Here is a 17924-nt window from a genome sequence, read left to right on the forward strand (position 1 = left end):
ATTTTGTAAGGTCTATGCAACACAGAGGAGAAGACCAAAAATTAAAAAGAACTAGCGGAAGTATATTAGGTAGAGATGTCTATTATCTACTTTCATACTGCATGAGGTTTGGACTAACATTAAAATGATCAAGGACACAGAAGTTGGATAGCTATATTTAGCTCTACTTTAACAGATCAGTGAATGGTTCTAGTGTTTATTTCTTGCTTTTCCTCAGAGTGTCATATATCTGTTTCAAGGGCTATGGAATCTCATATATGTATATAATATAAGATATATATTATATGTGTGTATATTGATCCCTTTCTCCTAAAATTAATGAGATGAATCTAGCTATTTGCAAAGGATTCACTGATAAGGATGCTGAAAGGAGAGAAACAAGGAGGTTAACAGGCCTATTTTGCCATGTAACCGTTTTGATGAATAGTGAGAAGGTAGATCCCTGCTGTACTAAAGTCTTTTCTCTTTAGATAAATAATATTGATTTACATCTATAAACCACTGCCCTTTTATGCTTTAGTCTAAGATTTTAAGGGGAGAATAAAGGAGGTACAAGAAGGATACCACCTGAGATAACATGAACTAAGTCTTTATTAACCATAACTTGACATTAGCTGGCAACTCATTTCCTCTAAAATGCAGTATTACAAAGGTTTTACTGTGTGTATACCCATGTCTATATGGTAATGAGATGGGGGTTTTATGTGGTTTATGGAAAGCAGCAATCATTATTTTATAGCCACTTCCTGACCTTTTCCCTATTCTCAGCAGTAAATTATCTTTCTTTTAATGTTCTCTATATCCCCACCTCAATTTCTAATGTCTCTTAGGTCAACAATGTTCTAAATGTCCAATAAACTCAACTTCAGGTTTCTCATATTGTTTTTAATCTCTGATCCATCTGAACATACCACTAATTAGGAGTGAGAGCAAGAGAAAAAAATATTTTTGTTGAGAGATTTGTATTTAACGTTTTACAATTTCTATTGCATAGACAGGAAAGTTAAATCATACGATAATAAGATGATTGTTTTAGATTACTAAATAGTACATCTAAAGGGAAAACAGAAAAAAAAGAAAGCCAATCTACATTTAAATATTTTAAGAAATTAAGGTTTTTTATTTGTTTTACTTAACTTTTAACCAACAAGTTCTTTAGTTAGACACGGGAAGAAATTGTGGGGTTCAAAGGCTGTAAGAATATAGCCAACAAGTTCAGAAAGAAGATTTGTTTGTGGGAAAAAAGTACAAGTAAGTTACCAGTTAGAACCATATCATAGCCTTTTTCTATTGGAAAAAGGAATTATTTTTGGACTGTAACATGTAGTCTTACAGTGTTTCTCCCCTTAGAGTTGGAGCTAAATAATATTTTAAAAAAATAGCTGTCTGGTTTCCCACAATCCACAGGAGGTTTTTGTGTCTGCACTCTTGCTCACACCCTGAAATTCTGTTATATTAGTTTCCCTCCCTCTCTGGGGAGCAGATGATGCCTCTTCATCTTTGCAGAGCTTGCCTTCACATGGTAATGAAACCAACTAAGGAATGCAAAAAAAATTATTAAAAGAAAAAAAAAGGCTAGGTTAAATGATACTCCAACTGCTAAATCTCAATGATGTCAGCTCCTCAAGAAACATGTGCATATGTGGTTTCCCCCAAGAAATCCTACCTAAACTTCCTATCCTACTCTCTGATATTTTTGATATTTTCTCAAATGAAAGAATACCAGCAAGGCATACAGCATGTACACACTAAATTATACTTTAAGTACCATATGACTTTTACAGAAAGGGTCTTAAAAACACTAAACGTCTGTTTGAACATGAAGAGGAAATGACCATTGTGAAATTTCTCAGCAAAATCAGTTTACTGGGAATGACATGGAAAGTCATGAGCAATTTCATTTTCTGTTGCAGCTGCTTAAACACTGGCTAGAAATTAAAACATTGGAATAACTTCTTTGCTTTATGGTCATGATGCAACTCAGTGGTTTCAAACTTGTTACCAAGGACAAGCCAATCATGAAAATAGGTCCATTTTCCACTAGTTCCTTAGAAAAGAAAATGTTTAGCTTTCCACAGTCTGTCAATCTTGTGGTAAGGAAATGCCACCAGGGTACCTTTTATAAGAATTTGGGTTCAGAAACAGCTGTACAAATCATAAAATAAGTTTTTTCCCCTTTAATCCAACTGGCATTCAAGTCAATGAGCATTTTCAGAACAAATTATAAAGCAGACTCGCTTTGAAACCCAACCTGAAAAGAGAGACACACACAACCATGACAACCTGTTTAGAACTGGATATTCTGATTTCCAACACTGGAAAATGAGGGGAAATCATCTACGATACTATAAGCAAAGCTCTCCTAGTGTTCTCTACTTGCCTGTAGATGGAAAAGCAAATCAATGCAATAGCCCCAGGTTTCTGGAAGAACAAGAAAAAATGTCCTTGAGAGATGATACGAAAGATATTATTCTTTCATGAACTAATATTCTCTCCTTATTCGTTTTAAATGAACAAAGAAACCCCAAATGGAAAGCTAAATAAAGGCTTCACAGTACACAGCAATAACAAGTGAATCACTGAAACTAATTTTAATCCCAGAGTGACAGAGAATGGTAAATCGTTTCCTTCCCCCTTGCAACCTCCCCTCCTTGCTTGCAAAATTTTGCTGTTAGATTTAACCACATTAAAATGTAATTTCATCTTATTCTATGCCTGCCTTTGTTACTTCTAAGAGTCCAGCTTCTTTTCTTCCCACACTAGTAGGGAAGAAGGCACAATTTTTTATTTATTTTTAAAAACATATGTGTTTTATTTTATTTTATTGTGATAAGAATGCAACATGAGATCTATTCTCTTCACACATTTTTAAGTGTACAATATATTATTGTTGACAATGGTTACAGCAGATCTCTAGAGCCTGTTTATTTTGCTTCACTGAAACTCTGCCCATTTTATTGACAGTGGGAAGAACATAGCTGCCCTGGTAAGATGCTGCATGAGCACTGGCAATTCAATTGGGCAACTCAATATGTCCCCCACAAGAGTTCTGAAAGCCTGTTTTAAAGATATCTAAGACGGTAGTGTGTTTAGGGCAGATCTCCTTTCCTAGTTCTCTTCTTTCTCCTATGAGAAATACTTTGTCAGCAGAGGAGCTAGACACACAGGCCTAGGAGAGGCATTTTTATTTAGATCGGTGCAATATGTTCTGAACCTCTCACCTTGTGCCTTGCACAGAGATTTTGCACTAAGGAACCCTGCTTCCTGAGTGAGCATATCTCAGAAAAGCAAATAACATAATTCCGTTACAAATAAATTATTATGAAACCATTTCTATGTTTGAATATCTGGAGGGCTCTGTATGGCTTTGTAGAGCAGCAAGATTTCTGGAGGAAAGGGATGCTGTGGTAATCACCCAGGACTTAACACAGGGGATTGAAAAATAACCCAAAGTTTGGCCAGTAGAAGACAAGGGGAAGGTTCAGATTGCTAAACTCAAAGTTGTTGAGAAACTAAGTGTTGATGAGAGAACACTCAAATCATTAAGATAAAAAGAATCAACAAACTCTTTGGTAGAAAGGTAAACAAAGGGAGATGATCCACTCTCCCCTACCCTCAGTTCTCCATATTCGCTTTGAACAGCTGAGTGTCATTCAACAACTATCAACATTTAATGAGCACGTATTACGAGAGAGGCAAAGAGCACAATCCTAATCAGACAAGAGCCAGGCACAGAGCAAGATCCTAACCACACCAAGTCAATCAAGACATGGTTCCTAACCATAATGCACATAAAAATTCTCCAATGGAGTGCCGTCCACATGGCTTTGAATCTATCATTAGTTGGATGATTGATGGTGTGGTTTTTCAAGGCCTAAACTTTCTGAGTGCTCAATGGGTCAACAACTCTGCAAGGCATTTAAACTGTAATCTTTCCAATTAGACCTCTAAGTTAAACATCACCTACCACCATTTTACTGACAAGAACTAAATTATGAACAATGAAGAAACTTGCCCAAGCTTAGCTATAAATGGCAGAATTGAGATTTAGATGTTTTTATGACTCAACACCAATGGCCTGTTACCATGTAAGTGCTGGTGTTCTTCATTCAGGTAGTTTATATAACGGATATGTTTGAACCTATGCTTAATAACCTCCTCCTACTATGTTGCTTAAGAAGCATTTTATGCAGAAATGGAAACAAAAGGAAAAAATGATCATAAAATTACAGGTCTTTCTCGTTGATGAGAATGTTCAAATTGGATACACACTCACTTGAATGTATAAATGCATTGTCTCTCCTTCATCCCCAGGAGATGTGGCTCTGCATATCTGGTTGCCAGAGAGAGATTGCAGCTGGCTGGAAACATTACACAGCACTGTGTGAGCCTGCAGTGCATTATCACTATTATATTTTCTGATTATGGCAAAGATTAAGCTTGCAGCTTCCTCGTATGTTAGATAGTATTAGCAAAGTTCAGCATGAATAAAGAGAATCAATCCAAACAATAATTCAACCTCCTTTTCATGGGTCTACCAGTTTCCTGTAATCACTAAAAAATTATGTATCACAGATTTAAATTTTGAATGTTATAAACATTTTCATTTATTTTTATTTTACCCATTTTCCATACAAATTTATTTGTATTTTATAAATTAACAAACACAGAGGTTAAAAAACTTTCACAGAGGGACACAGTGGCTCACGCCTGTAATCCCAGCACTTTGGGAGGCCGAAGCAGGTGGATCACAAGATCAGGAGATCAAGACCATCCTGGCTAACATGGTGAAACCCCATCTCTACTAAAATACAAGAAATTAGCCGGGCATGGTGTCGGGCACCTGTAGTCCCAGCTACTCAGGAGGCTGAGGCAGGAGAATGGCATGAACCCGGGAGGTGGAGCTTGCAGTGAGCCAAGATCGTGCCACTGCACTCCAGCCTGGGCGACAGAGTGAGACTCCGTCTCAAAAAAAAAAAAAAAAAAAAAAAAAAAAAAAAAAAAAAATTCACATAACTAATAGCAAAATAAGTTGGTTACAGATTTTTGATGTTATTAACATAATAATTTCTTTACTTTTTATGATTTGTAGAGCTGGAAAACAGAATAGGTACAAAAAATGCATATTTTAAGTTCACGTGATCTATTCTAAAATATTATAAAATATATTATTACATACTGACCTCCTTTTAGGTTTATGAAAATATTCACTTGATACATAGTTATGCATTTATTTTTGGAGGGAAGTTCAGTGGATAACCACCAATGAGCAACTGGGAATGGACATAGCATTTAGATGAGATAGTCTTGTAAATCACGTAATAGAACACTGGCTTTCATCCTTAGCCCTTACAAATGGCAACAGAGGTAAGTGAGTGGTATGAAACATTCATTCATTCAACAAATACTTATTAGGCATTTATTATGAAAGCAATGTATTCCGCCAACACACACATGAAAAAATGCTCATCGTCACTGGCCATCAGAGAAATGCAAATCAAAACCACAATGAGATACCATCTCACACCAGTTAGAATGGCAATCATTAAAAAGTCAGGAAACAACAGGTGCTGGAGAGGATGTGGAGAAATAGGAACACTTTTACACTGTTGGTGGGATTGTAAACTGGTTCAACCATTATGGAAAACAGTATGGCTATTCCTCAAGGATCTAGAGCTAGATGTACCATATGACCCAGCCATCCCATTACTGGGTATATACCCAAAGGATCATAAATCATGCTGCTATAAAGACACATGCACACGTATGTTTATTGCGGCACTATTCACAATAGCAAAGACTTGGAATCAAGCCAAATGTCCATCAGTGACAGACTGGATTAAGAAAATGTGGCACATATACACCATGGAATACTATGCAGCCATAAAAAAGGATGAGTTTGTGTCCTTTGTAGGGACATGGATGCGGCTGGAAACCATCATTCTTAGCAAACTATCACAAGAACAGAAAACCAAACACCACATGTTCTCACTCATAGGTGGGAACTGAACAATGAGATCACTTGGACTTGGGAAGGGGAACATCACACACCGGGGCCTATCACGGGGAGGGGGGAGGGGGGAGGGATTGCATTGGGAGTTATACCTGATGTAAATGACGAGTTGATGGGTGCTGACGAGTTGATAGGTGCAGCACACCAACATGGCACAAGTATACATATGTAACAAACCTGCACGTTACGCACATGTACCCTAGAACTTAAAGTATAATAATAATTAAAAAAATAAAAATAAAAATAAATAAAAAAATAAAGGAATGTATTCCAAGCAGAAAGAAAAGCAACTCTGCAAGGTCTATTTTGTATTATTCAACGATGAGAAACAAAATCAGTGTGAATGAAGTAGAATGTGCTGGGGTACAGCTGCAGCAGATGAAGTCAGATGGTATAGATATGTCAAATCATGTTTGGATGTGTTTGTAGGGATACTGAATTCTATTCTCAGTTAAATGGGAAGCTGATGGAGACTATTCATTAGGGGCATTGCATGACCTCAGAATCCAAAACTATCTGGATTTGTTTCTGCTCTTTTGATGAATATCTATGGGCTCGATCTTTACGGGCAATATATATTCTTGAGTTACACGTATAAGAACACCAGTTCAGGGATTATGACTTGGTCCATTAATTGAATATTTAGTGAGAAATATTTGTGAGCCAGAACTGGGTAGGGGATAGGTTGGATGAATATTGGACCAGAAATCAGAAGTAAGCAGATCTTTTGTGCTGGCCAACAACAGATGGATAAGATAGGGAGGAAAAACAAATGACAAACTGGAAGTGGTGAGTTATGATGTCATAGCAGAAATAGAGGGGTGGGAGCATCAAAGGTGAGTATGTAACCAATACCAGATGATGTCGGTAGCTTCATGGAGTCCAGATGAATTTCTGTAGATAATTTGCTGCCACTACAAATAAGGTCTCATACGTGAGACGAGTCAAAATTTTGTTAAAATTCTGGTAAGGAATTAAATGATCCCATCTATTTGGTAGCATCTTTGAGTTTAATGGACTTTAATATAATTTTATCTTAAAATAATTTTGCCATTTCTCAGTTGAAAAAAAAACAAAATTTAGAGACTTTAAAGCAAAATGAACAAGGACAAATCAGTTATTAAACTCAAATATTTTGACTCTCAACCCTTTGTTGAGAGTTTTAACCTTGTCATTAATTTAAACTTTTTAAAATATGCTGCTTGCATGATTTCAGACCATTTGAATTGGAAGTTCAACATAACATTTCATATATTTTTAGGAGTCATTGAAATGAAATGTTAATGCAGGCTCTAAATATGTAATTTTCTTGTTCATATTTGATAGTAATTAAAAAGAAGATAACTGCTGATAGCTGGATTCTTTGGGTAATGAATCTGCCACTTGGTTGAGTAATGAGATCTTGGACTTTTTGGTGAAGCTTCATTTTTAATACAGACAGAAGGAGTCTAAAATCAAATCTGTGAAATAATTGGATAACTCAGGTTATAATGAAAATTAGAATATGACAAAAATCATGGGCTTGTTTCCTTGCAAATTTGAAATTAAGTAATTAAAGACAAGTGCTGACATTTCTGTTTAACATCAAGTCTGGCTTATGTGTATTAAGTAAAAAAGAACATCATTGTACGTAAAGAACATACAGGGGCCAGGAATGTTGGCTTACATCTTTAATCCCAGCACTTTAGAAGGCTGAGGCAGGCAGATTGCTTGAGCCCAGGTGTTTAAGACCAGCCTGGGCAACATGGTGAAACCCCGTCTCTACAAAAAATAGAAAAATTGGCCAGGCACAGTGGCACACTTGTGGACTCAGCTACTTGGGAGACTGAAGTGGGAGGATAGTGCGAGCTCAGGAGGTGGAGGCTGCAGTGAGCTTTGATCATGTTATGCACTCCAGCCTGGGTGACAGAGTCACCTGTCAAAAAAAAAAAAAAAAAAAACGAAAAACAAAAACTATACAAGGGATTAGTCACTGAAAAGTGTCAAAACTGTCTTGGCAAAGAAGCCAGGATTTTCTTCCCTAGTGATTATGTAAAAATCCAATCAAGCAAGCAGATAGACTCTATTCCTCAATAGAATGCTTGTCAAGAAATGAGTAAACTTCTGTAATTGACATCTTGGAAAAACAACAGATGAGTAGAAAAAGAAGCTAAGATATAGTGCCACTGAATCACAGGTGGTCACAGACAACTAAGAACATATCAGATTTAACAAAAGTAGCATCTACATAAAAATTTAGAAGAGCTATATCAATTGTTCTCATCGATGACTGATTTTGCTCCCCCAGGAGACATTCGATAATGTCTGGAGAGGTTTTTTGTTTGTTTGTTTGTATTTAATTTTCACAAATACGGTGCCATTGGCATGTAGTGGGTGGAGTTAGGGATGCTGCTAAATATCCTACAATACATGTAAAAAGTGCCAAGGTTCAGAAGCACTCATCTAAATAAAGATTTTACTATGAGACCACTTGGAGGAGAATTAGTCTTTCCTAAATTAATTGCAATCAAGAAATCAGTGGTGGATGGTGCCATAAAACAGGGCTAAATAATATAGGAGAGTTAGAGGCACTTTGAGTCACCGTCACTAAAAGAGAAAATAGAGGAAAAGTCATGGATGTCCACCACAGAGTACTACACAGCAGTTAGAAACAACAGGTTAGATAGACTCATAGCACTATACAGAAAGAGAGCACTGATTTAAATATAAGAAACAGTGGGAAATATCTATCAAAATACTTTTTACAAATATACCAAGTACAATAAGCAACAAAATACAAACAAAACAACAATGCACATTTTGCAAGAACATAAATAAGCAAAAAAGATGTGTTAAATTTCTTAGCATCATTACATGTCTAGAAGGAGAAAATAGAGAACTATGGCAGGAAGATAATTGATCAATTAATCAGTCAATCAAGAGAGAAGCTAATACAAACAATGTGCTATGCACTGAGATTTGTGATTACTTCAATCCTCTTCATCTTATGCCCCAAAACATACCATATGTGTATTATATATATATATTCTTAGCATATATAATATGCTATATGTCTGTAGGCTAGTATGTATAATATGCAATACACATAATATAATATGTATGCTAAGAATATTGACACTAGGTGAGAATACTCGAAATCAATACAGACGGTAATCAAATAGAATTTTAATTATTCACATCTGGATTCGTAGATTTTTCTCATTAAGGATAGGTATGAGGAATACATTTTTGGGAGAATAAATAACTGTTTCTTAGATTAAGTAATTCTGGAATTCACATGGAAAGGAAATACACCAAGTTCTGCATAAAAGACAGGAAGTGAATCAGGAATTACACAAATCATTATATATTAGTGATTAGTATATGATTAAGTTTCACTTTCTACTGAGGGTGGAAAAGCCAAGAAACATAGAACACATGCTAACTCACTTTTAGAAAAGAGACGTATATCAAAATGTGAATATTAGAATAAAATGCAAGGGAGTTGGAAAAAAAAAAAAAAAAAGCAAATAATCTACCAGAAACCTGGAAGCTGTTTAAAACACCTTATTAGAAGCCCAGGCAAAATATGTGCCAAGGATCAAGAAACCCAGGTGTTCAAACAAAAACCCTGTATGGCTAACTGGCAAAGCAAAAGAGGTCATTGTGGGTGAGGAAAAGGAGAAGGCATTTTTTAAAGGTACAATTGGTAAAGGGAACAAAACAAGAAAATCTATTAAGTAAGGTAAATCAGATGCAAAAAACCCCGTAAGACTAGCTAAAAAAAAAAAAAAAAAAAAAAAAAAAAAAAAAAAAAAAAAAAAGACTTTAAGGAATACTATGCTTTATATTCCAAAGAAAATAATAAAAGCTTAAAAAATAAATAAATAAAACCGGCCGGGCGCGGTGGCTCAAGCCTGTAATCCCAGCACTTTGGGAGGCCGAGACGGGCGGATCACGAGGTCAGGAGATCGAGACCATCCTGGCTAATACGGTGAAACCCCGTCTCTACTAAAAAAATACAAAAAACTAGCCGGGGGCGGTGGCGGGCGCCTGTAGTCCCAGCTACTCTGGAGGCTGAGGCAGGAGAATGGCGGGAACCTGGGAGGCGGAGCTTGCAGTGAGCTGAGATCTGGCCACTGCACTCCAGCCTGGGCCACAGAGCGAGACTCCGTCTCAATAAATAAATAAATAAATAAATAAATAAATAAATAAATAAATCAATCAACAGCCGGGAGTAGTGGCTCACGTCTGTAATCCCTGCACTTTGGGAGGCCGAGGCAGGCAGATCACATGAGGTCAGGAGTTGGAGACCAACCTGACCCCATGGAGTCAGAGATGGGGGAGAAACTCCATCTCAACCTAAAATACAAAACTAGCTGTGTGTGGCGGCGCTTGCCTGTAATCTTAGCTACTCAGGAGGCTGAGGCAGGAGAATCGCTTGAACCTGGGAGATGGAGGTTGCAGTGAGCCAAGATCGCGCCATTGCACTCCAGCCTGGGTAAGAAGAATGAAACTCCATCTCTAAATAAACAAGTAAATAAATCAACAGTAAGATGCCAGCTTGAGAATCACCAGGACTATACAATGATGATGGTAGTTGAAAAGCTGACTTTTGAAATAGAATTCAGCAAAGAGAATCAATGGATTCTTTATTTTGATTTTTATTATGAAAAAGTTAGCTAAATATCTAGCTACACATAATTGTAAAAAATAAAAAAGAACAGAGAATTAATAAAAAGTACTTTGTAAATCCAAATATTCTCTTCATCAATGGCTTGTAATTAGAATTAGAAAAGTAATACTTTAAAAGTATGGGTTTGGGGACCTGCAATTTTATTTTTCCTAAGTTTCCATGTGATTTTGATGATTGATTTGTTTAGGAACAACTGTTCCAGATCTAATTAGCAATCTAGAATTTACATATAAACAATGTCATGGCTAAAGTAAGTAATTATTCAGCTCAGTTGTCAAGAAATAACATCCAAATCCATATTCTGCTGAACAACTGAAACAAGCTCATAGCTAATGTGATTTGCACCCAGAAAAGACCCTGAAAAGTACAACCTGTTAAATTGCACTACCATATCTGACTGGAATTACAATAAAAGGCAAGATTATTTTACACTTAAATATGCATAGAAATTTAGTGGAAAGGCAATATGGTATTTTTTCAAGGGAAATTTTTTCTATTAACTTTAGAATTATTTGACAGATTATTTATATGAGAAACAGTTAATATAATTTATTTAGAATTTAAATTATACAAAAGTATGTAATTAAGAATATTAAAAGCAGTTAATCAGTATGAAGTGGGAAGAACAAATTCTTTAAAGAGGGAATAACTCGTAGACAGAAAACAAAGGCTAGGGAGAGATAGGCCCCTTTCAAAAATGAAAAACAGATACTATGATGTGACAGTGTCTGGCCACAGGTGCCCAGATAGTTGGACAAACATTATTCTGGGTGCTTCTGTGAGAGTATTTTTAAATGAGATTAACATTTAAATCTTTAGACAGAGCAAAGCAGATTGCCCTTGATAATGTGGGAGGGCCTCATGTAATCAGTTAAAGGCCTACATAGAAGAAAAGGCTACAATTTCTTGAGTGAGAAAATTCTCCTGCCTGATGATCCTCAGACTGGAATATCAGTTCTTCCTGGTTCTACAGCAGCTTTCCAATTTCCATCACTAACCAGTACATTGGCTCTGCAGATTTTGGGTTTGCCAACATCTATAATCATGTGAGCCGATTACTTACCATAAATCACTCTTTCTTTCTATATATTCAATTGATTTTGTTTCTCTGGAGAACCCTGACTAATACATAAGATATAACCTACTTGGTGATCTGCCAAGACCTACCTGAACATCTTCACTATGAAAGAAAGTCAGTAGGGAAACTTCAAGACTTTCAAATAGCACTAAATATTTAAAGATAATGAAATGTCTGGTGGAGGAGTATAGGCTACAACTGAGTCTTATGTATAAATTGGCATATAAGTAGACGCTAAGTATCTGAATGAACTAGTATAATAATGCATTTGAAAAGTAAAAATTACACACACACACACACAATACCCACATACATACATTCTATACTGTGAGGAAAATGCATTCCTCTTGTAGAATCATTCCTAAGAATACATTCTGAAAAATATGAGGCCAACAGAACAATAAGGCTTATTATTGAGAATGTAGTTAAAAGAAAAATTAGCTAGTAAGTTTATTCTTATCCTTGAATAAAATATAATTTATTGAAATTAGTGTACTGAATGCAGTTCTGTGTGCCATACCTTAAGAAAGAAATAACAGTATAGAAACTGATCCAGAAAAGAACAACCATACAAAGATGAATGGGCTTTTTAAGATATGTGATTTAAAGAGACAAAAACTTAGAGATAAGAATGAACGTAGGGTTGGAGGAATCAAAGTTTATAGAATTATAAAATATGTGAATATGATTAATATGTATTTGTTTATCCAGATCTAGAATATTAGAACTAGAAGGGCTCTCATTAAGTATAGAAGAATCATTCAATAAAATAATCAGGATGAATAAATAAAAATACGTTATAAAACTTAGAGACAGCAAGTGTAAATAGCATGGTGCCAATTATTTGGCCACAATGTTCATAATTATGGATTTTCTCAAATGAGAAAAATGATATTTGTGGATTATAAAGTGAGTAAATGCCATTTATATCACATAGATTATAGACTTGGAAAACACTTTTTATAAACATTGCATTAAAAAATGGCAGTCTGGGCATGGTAGCATGTGCCTGTGGTCCCAGCTACTCTAGAGGTTGAGGTGGGAATGACTCCTTGAAACCAGGAAGTCAAGGCTGTGGAGAGCTATGATCACACCACTGCACTCCAGCCTGGGTGACAGAGTGAGAATCTGCCTCAAAAAAAGAAAAAAGAAAGAAAAAAAGGGAGGAAGGAAGGAAGGAAGGAAGGAAGGAAGGAAGGAAGGAAGGAAGGAAGGAAGGAAGGAAGGAGGGAAGGAAATAAATGTCAATCTTTGGAAGTGAGAAGAAAACAATTTCTCCATGTGTCACTTTTTTTTTCTTCAAAGGTTTTCTATATCCTGAAATAACTTAACTTTAAAAAGCTGCCGTGATAGATACATTATTAAAAACCATATTCAGACCAAAGATGTGAGCTCCTATGTCTGACACCTTATGCATAAATCAATACTTACAGTCCTGTTAGTAAGATAAATGCCTGGGATAATAGATATACAAAATGAAAGGCCTTAGATCAGAGCTTGCCTAGCAGACCATTGGGTTTATATCTTACTTTCTTCAAGGCACTTATTTACTTTTGGAGATGCTGGGCCACAGAGGTTTCATTGGAATGTGTAAGTCATTATTACTCAATGTAACTGACATTTGCCTTTGTAAGCATGATGCAATTGCTTCTTCCTTTCCTTCATTTCTAGCTGAAATTATGCAGCTTTAGCAATTGATCTTCAACAGAATGAATAAGTTATTCCATCACAACCTCAGAGAACACGAAAATGCTCAGGAAACATTTCATACCTTAGAATAACTTATATTGCAGAGGTAAATTCTTAGGTAAACATTTATTCCATTTATTGCACACTCAAGTATGTTCAAAAAGATTGTGCTACATGTCTGAAGTGACTTTGACCTTGAACTTAAAACAGTGATTCTGTGGTTATTGGCTGATCAGTCTCATTTTATATCACATTCACAATTACTTGTTCAGGTTTCAACTGCAACTACAACATTAGGCTATTCACAGTTTTAATAGTACTACTTGTGACTCCAATCTACTTCACACAGGACTTTGAGATCTGTTTACAATACAACTTGCACTTTAAAATTAGAATAATCGATAAAGTCCTCATGCCTCCATTTTCTTATCCATAAGTAATATTGCCCCCAAAATATACACAACTCAAAAAGCCATAAACACTGGAATAGAGTATAAATTATAGAATGAAAAAACTAAAAGAATAGAAATGCACAGAATATGATTTTCTTAACTGGTAGTTCATGATGGCCTTGGGGATCGGTTGGTAGAAAAGTGATTTATCCATCTGAATACATCTAAGTTTCATTCAAATGTTTTGTCTAGTAATTAAAACAGGAAAGAACACCTCACTTCTGCAAAAATTAGTTTAAACTACATTATTCTATGTCTCTTACATATTTTAAAGTGATAGTCCTACTGTATTAGTTCATTCTCAGACTGCTATAAAGAATTACCTGAGACTGGGTAATTTACAAAGGAGAGAAGTTTAATTGATTCACAGTTCCACAGGCTTAACAGGAAGCATGACTGTGAGATCTCAGGAAACTTAGAATCATGGTGGAAGGCAAAGGGGAAACAAGCACCTTCTTCACATGGGAGAGAGAGAGAGAGAGAGAGAGAGAGAGAGAGAGAGAGAGAGAGAGAAAGTGCCACACACTTTTAAACCATCAGATCTTGTAAGAACTCACTATCATGAGAACAGCATGGGGGAAATCCACCCCCATGATCCAATCACCTCCCGCTAGGTTCCTCCCCAACACTGGGAGTTACAATTCAACATGAGATTTACATAGGGACACAGAGCCAAGCCATATCGCCTACATTAAATGTTCCAGATAAATTTCATTTGAATTTGATACAGAAGGATAATTTATTCTGATAATGTTAAAGATTCTCAGAAAAAAAAGTTTTTAATGCAACCACTCATTTTTAATGTAAGATTTTTTTCTTGGCTGAGATGAAGGATATCAAGAAAATGCCATTTTCTTTCCCCCACTGTATCCAGGAGCTTTTTCTTTGGATTTTCACAAAAGAAAGACTTTTTAAAAGTTATTTGAAAAATGAATCACTTAATTTTAAGTGTCATCATCTACATTTCATTTTCAACTTTTGCTGTTTTATCTTCTTCTTTGTTAAGCTCTATGAATCTGGCTTGGTTTTTCCTGTTCCTGACATTTATGAATAAATAAAAACTATGGAACTCAACAAGTGTGACAATTCTAGAATAATAGAAGCATAATGAAGAATCTCACAGGATTTTCTTTCTAGTGGCCCACGTAACCCTTGCCTCACCCTCACCTAAGTATATAAGTAAAGATGAAGCTTTAGAGGAAACCTCTGGTGTACAGAGATTTCATCTAGGAATGTTGCTACAGTACAAACTGTCATTATCTAGATAAACTCACATGCATTTTCCTCAAAATAATGATACTCTCACTTGCTTTCCTTCACAGCCCAGCTGAAACCATTTAGCCTTATGACTTTGTCCTCAATGGAACATATTGATTATACCATCATATCTCACGAGACACACATCCGCATACACAAATCATTCCACATCTTAAAATAATTTTCACTGCAAAGAAACATCAATGAGTGTGCATTTACTCCTCTTGTCTGGTGTTTCACACTCAATTCTGTTCAGAAATATTGATCAGCATGCTTGGATTAGATTAAGAATATGAATAAATTTAATCAACATATCAGCTGAAAATGCCATGAAAAAAAATCCACACAAAATAGAAATCTGCAGGTTAAGTAAACACACTTAAAATACATTCATGAAATAAGAACATGGTGGGGGAACATGGGAAAAGAGACAGATGAACTAAACTGACTTTTCTTGAAAATAGGTATATAACAGAGTAGACTCAAGGTTATCCTGCATAAAATGAATGTGACAAAAGAGTCCTGCTAACGACTTTCTAATTGCTACACAATAGTTGTTTCAAATAAAACCAACAAGCTAATTACAGGCATATTACCTGAGGCCACATATTAGGTTGGTGCAAAAGGGATTGCGGTGTTCGCCATTAAAAGTAATTAAAAGTTGGTGCAAGAGTGACTGCAGTGTTCACCATTAAAAGTAATTAAAAGTAATGGCAAACACTTCAATTACCTGATAAATCTTGTTTTTCTTAGTGACATTTTTGTACACTCTTGCAACAGCTTCTTGGAATGTGAATAGTTCGTATACATGCAAAAATACATGAATATATAAATATAGTATATGTTATGATCATTGAAAAGCCTGGCTCAAAATACCTATGCCATATTTATTTATCCATGCTTTTATCTCTAAACCCCTTTATTAACATATGTGTCCTCCACCTCTACTATTTTCACAATATTTTTCACTTGTATATGTTACTATTGATATGATACACATGATACAACATGATTTTATCTGGATTATCCTATTTATAGCTATTTTTAGCCTCTGCGGATAGCTCCATAGGGAGAATGAACCATTCGTCAACGTCAACCATATTTTACTGAAGATTTTGAAGGTATTCCAACGTGACTGACTACTACATTTCCTCACATGTGTGCTGCTGTGTCTGAGATCACCATGTTTTCAATTATCTGACATGAACCTGTAAGATAAATGTACTTTTTAAAACATTAGAAATGTTGGAATAGTAAGGAAAATATTTTTAATTAAAATATCTGCTACTGGCAACCTTGTCATCTTCCAAATGTAAATATAGAACTTCCATAACCATAAAATTTGTTGTAAAACTTTGTGATGATTCTTTCATCCAAGGGAGTAGCAAGGTCATGTTAAAATTACCTGGAGAGAGAAATAGAGGTGCGTTCACATTCTTTTTTTCTTTTTAAAATTTTTTTTTTATTATACTTTAAGTTCTGGGGTACATGTGCCGAATGTGCAGTAAGGTGTTTTCACATTTTAAAGCTATTAATAAGAACTCAAGGGGTCCTCCTGCCCCAAATAGCCTCTCCTCAAAAACTGTATCTGATATAATTCCACTTATCTGGGAACAGAACCTAAAGTATTTTTTCCCCAAGTAAATGCTGCTGTTTCTTACGTCTGCATCTTCCCACACACAACTCTCTGGAATACCCTTTATTTTCTTTCTCTCTGGTAAAGGCCTACTTTCATTTGAGATTCATATTCTCTGGGACATACTCCTTGAGAACATTCTAGGCTTGTGAAAGTCCCCTCTCCCATCTCCGTGCTCCCATGACATTTTGCCCCTGATTTTTATCACCCATCACAAAATTGTTATTATTACTACTATTATTATTATTTGAGGCAGGGTCTTGCTCTCTTGCCTAGCCTAGAGTGCAGTAGCATGATCATGGCTCACTGCAGCCTCGACCATCTTGGCTCAAGTGTTCTCCCACCTCAGCATCCTAAATAGCTGGGACTACTGGCGCAGGCCACTACAGCTGGCTAATTTCTGTATTTTTTGTAGAGACAGGATCTCATTCTGTTGCCCAGGCTGCTCTCAAACTCCTAGGCTCAAGCAATCCACCTACCTTGTCCTCGCAAAGTGCTAGGATTATAGGTGTGAGACACCATACCTGACCTATTTTTAAGTGTTAGATTCTCCTATTACACTAAGTATCTCTGAAAAGAAGAATTAAGCAAGAATAAAATCTTATTCTAAAATTGCTTATCACAGAAGTAGCAAGTTAATGTCAACAAAGTCTAAATTCCGATTTATAATTTTTTTTTCACTTTTATGGTGCTTTATGAATATTGAAATTTTTATATGAAGATCCACATTTCTGGCTCCTCTTGAAAAATCTAAACTCTTGAAACATTAGGCCTTCATTCTCACATGATAACATTCGGCTACAGTTGAATAATGGATGTCCATTATGGACATGGTCCCTGTCTCCAGTTTATCTCAGTTTTCATCATTCAGGTTTGTTCTATGTCTTGCTTTACTTTCCTTGGTAGTACTATATGCCTGCTATAGTATTTAATTGTGTTAGAAATTCCAGGCCTATTCAAAGTAACTTTTAAGGCTATTAGAAAATACATGAAATAATAGAACACACCGATAATAGCAGAAACTGAATTTCATAGCACATAGAACATTGTGGAAGGCCAGGCCTGCTCCAGGTGCAAAAGGTGAAAATCTGGGTTGTAATGGGCAAAAGCAGAAAGTGGTAGGA

At 35.8% G+C, this 17924-nt stretch overlaps 1 long non-coding RNA gene across 1 annotated transcript in view; it reads left to right on the plus strand.

The window, feature by feature from the left end:
• Nucleotides 1–17924, plus strand: part of LOC115896416 — a 63499-nt gene that overhangs the window by 38212 nt on the left and 7363 nt on the right. Inside the window, exon 4 of the long non-coding RNA XR_004056294.1 lies at nt 16203–16374. This is a non-coding gene — a long non-coding RNA (uncharacterized LOC115896416). The remainder of the gene's footprint in view (nt 1–16202; nt 16375–17924) is intronic.

Source organism: Rhinopithecus roxellana, chromosome 3 (assembly GCF_007565055.1).
Source record: "Rhinopithecus roxellana isolate Shanxi Qingling chromosome 3, ASM756505v1, whole genome shotgun sequence".
Taxonomy (NCBI): Eukaryota; Metazoa; Chordata; class Mammalia; order Primates; family Cercopithecidae; genus Rhinopithecus; species Rhinopithecus roxellana.